This window comes from Panthera onca, chromosome B2, assembly GCF_046562875.1.
Source record: "Panthera onca isolate mPanOnc1 chromosome B2, mPanOnc1 haplotype 2, whole genome shotgun sequence".
NCBI classification, from domain to species: domain Eukaryota; kingdom Metazoa; phylum Chordata; class Mammalia; order Carnivora; family Felidae; genus Panthera; species Panthera onca.
Genome location: NC_138343.1, coordinates 131,418,928 through 131,426,113, shown reverse-complemented (window position 1 = coordinate 131,426,113; position 7,186 = coordinate 131,418,928).

Here is a 7,186-nt window from a genome sequence, read left to right as displayed (position 1 = left end):
AGTCCAATAAATTCTAGCCAATTTTATCAAGACTCCAGCAAGTATGTTGGCTTTTTGTCTTTGAGTGAGCTTTCTCAGGGTGATGATCTATGAAATAATTTATTTTCCACAAAAATTTATCATATTCTTATTACGGTCAAGGCACTAGTCTAGATGCTGAGGGAAAGGCACTTAAAAATAATAAAAAATAAGTCCTGTCTTCAAAGTGGTCACAGTCTGATGGACTGAGACATACACATATTAGTAGGCAAATGGTCCATTTGCAAAGTGGGGAGGAAAGGACTGAGCAGACATAGATATATTGGCAAGAAAATGGTCCAGTTGCAAAATGGGGAGGAAGGGGTTAATTCTTATTATAAAGACCCACAAGTCCCCAGGAAGCTGATCTTGAAGAGTGATGATTTCAAAGGCAGAGAACTGGAAGAAGGATGCCTTAGGGAGTTGGAATAACTATGCAGAAAGACTAAATATGAAAATGCTTGATGTGTTTGGAGAGGAATTTGGGGGCTGTATGTGTGTTGCAGGTTGCTATAATTATAACTTGATACTTGATTTTGGTCTTTCCTTTTTTAATGATGGAGCTATTTCTTATTCAACAAGACTTCATAGTGCCTTGTACAAGGTAAGCTTCAGTGAAATAAATTAAATTGAAGATGCTCTCTCATTAGATTCTAATTTTCCAAATATCCTAAGGTTTATTGCTTTTTTTTTGCATGATAAGTTTATTTTGTAGAGCCATTCCAATTAATATGCTTAGGTATCTCTGCTGACAGTGTTTCAGAAATAATAATAGCATGACTTTTGAAATTTTCATAGCAATTTTCTTGGCTTTAAATAATTCATCCTTCATACTAGATTCTGTAAAACTGTGTAACAATTTAGCCACCACCACCTTTTGATTCTGGCTGATAATTATGAGGTTTCTTTCTGTCAAGTAGTAGCAACAAAGAAATGCCTCTCTGCCTCTTTGAGGGAAAGGGCTTGGAGGTGGAGGTCCAGAGGACAGGTCGCTTCCCAGCAAAAGAGGCAGCCAATCCAAAGATGCGCTGGTGCTAAACAGGAATGAGCGCAAGACTGATCAATGTCATCATCAAATGCAGCATTAAATGCACTCACCTGGATCATTCAGTTCTGACCTACATATTAATGAAGAGGAAGAGGGAGGAAGGAGACAGAAGGTGTTGCACAGGCAAGAACACTCTTCAGAATCAGACGCATTGCTGGAAGAATCCAGTCATCAGATATATTTGAAGTCCGTTTAGTTTCAGTAAGAACATAAGAAAGTAAAGAAGGATTATGAGATTCAAAGGACTATTATTTCAATGTTTCTATTGCTCGTGAATTATTGTATTGCCAGATGACCTTGAATGTATCTAGCTCATTCTTAGATCACCAGGTGTTTCCTCATGACTGGACCATTCCCTTGACCCCACATTCTCCTACAGCTACAACCTTGCTTCTTCCTCCCTGTTCCCCCACCCCGCCAACTCCCAAATGACAGAAGTTGTCTATACTCAATTCTTCCTTTTCTCCATTGTAGGGATAACAGTAATCTCCCCAGGACTAGTGCAGAGTCAGCCCTGAGCATTCCTCACTGGCCCCCTTGGCTGCATTTCCATAGGGGAGGAGCCCCATTATCCACACAACCTCTTGGTTTCCCCCTGCTTCTCCTCCTTCTTCTTTGGCTGCTCTCTCTTGGACTCTCTCTGTGATTCTCCATCATCCTCAAGACTGTGAGATGTGGGTGTTCCCAAAGTGTCCACCTCTGATCTGTGCTCTGAATTTCCGACTTTTATACCTGCCGCTTACTTACCACAGCCTAAAGCAGACTCTCAATCCCCAACCCACAGCATGTTCTCTCAATGTTTTCACCATCTCAACAAGTGTCATCCCCACTTTCCTATTGTTCAGGCCCCCCAATCTTGGAGCCATCCTTGATCTGTTCTTTCTCTCACTCCCCATCTAATCCACCAGCCGTTACTTTCACTCAGTGTTTTTAAAATATTTCAAATGGACCACTGTGTGTCTGGTACTGATCTAAAAGCTGTAGATACAGAGAGAATAAAGCAGACAAAAGTCCTGCGCTCAGGTCCTGGAGACTTTAAAGCAGATTGACAATCAGGGCACCTGGGTGGCTCAGTCGGTTAAGCATCTGACTTTGGTTCAGGTCGTGATCTTATGGTTCGTGAGTTCAAGCCCCGTGTTGGGCACAGCACAGAGCCTGGAGCCTCCTTTGGATTCTGTGTCTCCCTCTCTCTCTCTGCCCGTCCCCCACTCGTTCTCTTATTCTCTCTCTCTCTCTCTCTCAAAAATAAACATTAAAAGAAATTAAAAAAACAGATCGACAATCAAGTCACCTTTCATCTCCTACATATCACAGCTGTTACCACTAGAGACAATGCCACCCACCTCTCCCCAGGTTGTGCAGGAGCTCAGGCTTCCACTCTGCACCCCTATAGTCTCTTCTGTCCACATCAGCCAGAGTGATCATTTTTTTAAAAATGTTTATTTATTTCTTTTGAGAGAGAATGCAAGTGGAGGAGAGGGGCAGAAGGGAGGGAAAAAGAGAATCCCAAGCAGGTAGAGCCTGATGTGGGGCTCAAGGGGCTCGATCTCACAACCATGGGATCATGACCTGAGCCCAAATCAAGAGTCGGATGCTCAACCGACTGAGCCGTCCAGGCACCCCCAGAGTGATCATTTTAAAACATAACTCAGACCACACCTTTTCTCTGCACATAACCCTCCGATGGTCTCAACTCACTGTGAGCAAAATCCAGAGTCTGTAACCAAACCTACAAGGCTCTCTATGGTCTGGGCCCTGCTATTGCTCTGATTCCTTCGCTAGCGCCCTGCCCTCTCTGACTTGGCTGTGGCCACACCAGCCTCCTTGCTATTGCCCAAACACCCTAAACAGCTCACCGCACACGACCTTAGTTCTTGGGACTTGGCATATCACCTGACTGCGGAGGGCTTCTCTGATGTTCAGCATACAACAGCACTGGTATCAATGTCACTCTCTGTTCCCCTTCCCTGTGTGACACATGCATGTCTGCATGTACATCTGGCCCGTCTCTTCCATCTAAAAGGTAAGCCTGCGAAGGCTGGGACGCCGTTTTGCTCCCTGCTGTATCTCTGTCTCCTACCGCAGTGCCCAGAAAAAATTATGCACTCAGTAAATATTTACTGAATTATCTTCAGTCCTGGAATTCTATAATTTAATTTCCAAGTGTGTTGATATAGAGTCCTTTTGACAAAGGGTTTGTGTTTGTGGGCCAGCTAATACTAGATGTGTGTGCCCTTTGTGGCTCGAGAGCAGGGAAGCCCAGCTCCCTGTGACCTCATTGACGTTCTGTTCTATCCAGATTAAGTGTAAACTTTCAAGACTGAAGATTAAGTACCCTGTCTCTTCATTGTGACTAGTTTTCCATATTTGCTAAACTGTTAAACAGAGAGCCGGAAATAGACAGTTACAAGGCCTCCGGGAGGTAGGACAAGGACTCAGCATTCGGTGGTTTGTGGCTCTGTGTCAAATTAATCACCTCAAAGTTAGCATGTGGATAAACTATGAAGTCAGGTGAACTATGTACAGAGAAAATAACTACATGTACGTTGATCCTCAGATAGTGAACTTCGTAGGACACCATTTCTTTTTTTTTTTTTTTTTTTTTTTTTTTTTTTCGTAGGACACCATTTCAATCCAGCAGAAAGCTAGAGCAGTTGAGGAATTGTGGGGGTTTTTTTTAATGTAATTTATTGTCAAATTGGCTTATATACAATACCCACCGCTCATCCCAACAAGTGCCCTCCTCAATGCCCATCACCCACTTTCTGCTCTGCCCCACCCCCCATCCACCTTCAGTTGGTTCTCTGTGTTTAAGAGTCTCTTACGGTTTGCCTCCCTCCCTCTCTGCTTGTAACTATTTTTCCCCCTCCCCTTCCCCCATGGTCTTCTGTTAAGTCTCTCAAGAGCCACATATGATAGTGAACACATAGGATATCTGCCTTTCTCTGACTGGCTTATTTCACTTAGCATAATACCCTTCAGTCCCATCCACATTACTACAAATGGCATGATTGAGGAATCGTGGCTTAAAGGAGTCCATATACAGATCTTTTTCAGAAAAAAAAGATGAGTTGGCAGCCCTGAAAAAAAATAATGTAAATAAAAGACAAGGTATTATGCAATAAGAACAGTGAGCTCTTATTTAGCTACCACTACCCGACTCACCCCCACCTCAGCTCCAGCCACAAAGAGCATTTTACCATTATGTGTCTTCTTTGATAGATCTGAACCTTTACACGTCCTTTCATATGCTTGATCTGCCCTTGCTCTGTCACCTTAACTGCAAATCTGTCTGTGTGATCCAGTTCCAATAATGCCTTCTTGGTCAACTCTTTTCTGAACCCTTTGATGGTTTTAGTTGCTTTTTCTTCCCTGTTGTTATATCCACTGTACCTATGTCTACTATAGAACCTGACTGCATTAACTAGCTTGTGACTTTACCTCATTTCTGTCGGCTCCTTGAGGATAAGAAATATCTTCATTATTGTTATACCTCCAGCACCTAACCTAATGTCTTCTCATAGTGTAATATCTTCTCATCGTTTTGTCTATTGAAATTAAGAGAACGGCCTTTAAGTATTATGATTTCTATAAAGCGTATTTTAAACTTCTAAAGATTCTAGAATCTCACATAATGCCAACTTGTTCATGTGAAACAGGGTACATCAGAGTAATGTCTTTTCCCATCTCAGATGCACAGACCAGTGTAGTATAGCATTCTGTGTGTGTTAGTGCCTCCTTAAGCACCTTGTTTACAATAATACAATTCGTCTCTTTTCTCTGCTGAAGAGCTCAAAACATCGTGTTGGGATCAATTCATACATCCTCATAAGATTCTCCATCAAATAGGAAGGAAATGGTTATTTCCAGCTTGTTTTCCATCATATGTTGGGCTTACAGATGAGCGAACAAAGCTTAGTCAGTTATTCACTAAGATGTAGCTAGAAAATAACCCGACTAGTTTATATTGTTTTTATTTCCTTCTTAGAGCTTCATTCCTAGTTTTTGCACTTCTCTTGGTAATATGTAAGTATTGACCAAAAAAAAAAACTTAATTTCAGTATCCGGTGATCATTGATCATCCTTCGAACGTCTTCGAAATAATTTCTCTTTTCTTTTTCTTCTAATAACATGGTGTACTTCTTTTCCTTTTTTCCTTTTCTTAACAGTGATCAAATATGACTATTATTAATTACTAGATTTTCAGCTCTTATGTATCTCTCAGCCTTACTGTTAGATGTTTATTGACTTTGTCCCTGAAAGGAAGAGCCTTAAGGACAAGGACTGAATTTTGTAAATCCCTGATCCCAGAAGACGCTTCATCATGGGAAGTGCTGCCTGTGGGTGAGACCCTCCTTGAATTCTTTTGAATCTTGATAATACAGAAATTGCAGGACATGAAAGGCAAACCATAGAAGGCTTATACTCTCCCTTTATTCCCCTTTAACCACAATGCTATATTCCACATAGCTAGTCCTCACCATGTTTGCCACCCCCACTGCAATTCTTCAGGATTCCTAGGCTTCTGGGACCTCAAGGGGGGTGGAGCTGCTTTGGAAAATGCAGCATTGTTTTGTCCCCGCTCTGTAGCTGAATCCCACAGGGAAACCCGTTAGGAGTTCCAGCAGAGAGAGGGTGTTCTCCTCACTTCTATTCACACTCCCCTGGATAGAGTCTGGTGTCCTTGATGGCAAGCAATTATAATTTCCTACTGCTTGATTTGAACTACAGAGAAACAAGCTTTTCTTTAATATTAAAAAAAAAAAATTTCAACACCAGCAGGCATGATTTCTCAACAAAAGATCTTTACATAGAGTTGCAGACATTCCTTTTTCTTCCCTCACTGCAGATGGGCAGGCTGGCTCCCAGAGGGGGCATGTGGGCAGTCCCTGTTCCCCTCCTGTGTTCCTGTGAAAGGGACACCATTACATGGCCCATCAGGGGCTCAGGCCCCTCATAGGGTGTTTCCCACAGCATCTCCCTGATGTGCCACTTGTTAAATATTGATAGAATTAAGTTATTATTCTTTTCATGCCCTTGCTCTGTCTGCTTCTCAGCTTACCACAGTATACAGCTCAGGTGCTTAAGAGGTTTGTAGAATAAAATTGGGTTAGCCTCTTTTAAAGAGCTGCTGAAATTAATTCTAGAATTTACATTTGCTCCATCTGATTTCTTTCTCTCTCTTCTCCCTCCCTCCCTCCATCCTTCCTTCCTCCTTTCCTTCCTTCCTTCTTTTCTTCCTTCTCTCTCTCTCCCTCCCTCCTTTCTTTCTCTTTCTTTCTTTCTTTCTTTCTTTCTTTCTTTCTTTCTTTCTCTCTCTCTCTCTATTTTGGCACAATGGATCATAGAGTCTAACTTTTATTGTGATTTGTATTTCAGCCTAAGCAAAAAATAACCTATTCCTTCTCCTGCAGATCCACTAGAAGCCACTGTTGTGTCTCAGGGGCACTGAGAATCCTCCAGAGATCCACATCTCCTTGCCAGAATATCTGGCGTTTTAATAAACTTTTAGCCTTTTAATTCTGTGCTTGTGTCCCACAGCAGGTATAATTGTTTGGAGCCAGGCTCCAAATCTTAAATAGTCTAGAGATTAAGTGAAACAAGACAACTCTTATCTCATGGGCCACAATTTTAGGGAGAGCTAGGTTCTTTTTAAATGGAAAAAAAATCACACTGGATTCACCATGAAATAGAATTTATGTCATTACTTTAGACAAGTGCTCTAGATTATGTCAGAGTTAGCCCTTCTCTTGTTACCAGAATTCATGAGAAGATCATCTCGGACTATATAGAAAATAGTTTTTTTTCCCAAAATTAACTTTTAACAGAGTGCCTTCTCAACCTGTTTGTACCCCTACGTCTACTGTTGAAATGAGATTGTAGAGGTGACTACATTTGGATGAGGCCATCAAAATCTGTCAGTTATTTATTGCTCCGTGATGATCTCCGAAACTCTCACTTGATACTTGGAGAGAAGTATTCATCACTTCCTTACCAGTAGATCATTGATTTAAAAATCAATCTTCAGTGTTTGGGGAAATGTGGGTCTCTCCCTGTCTATAAATAGTAATAATAATAATAATAGTGTTGGATAGGTGATTCATGAGTATCATTTGAAGT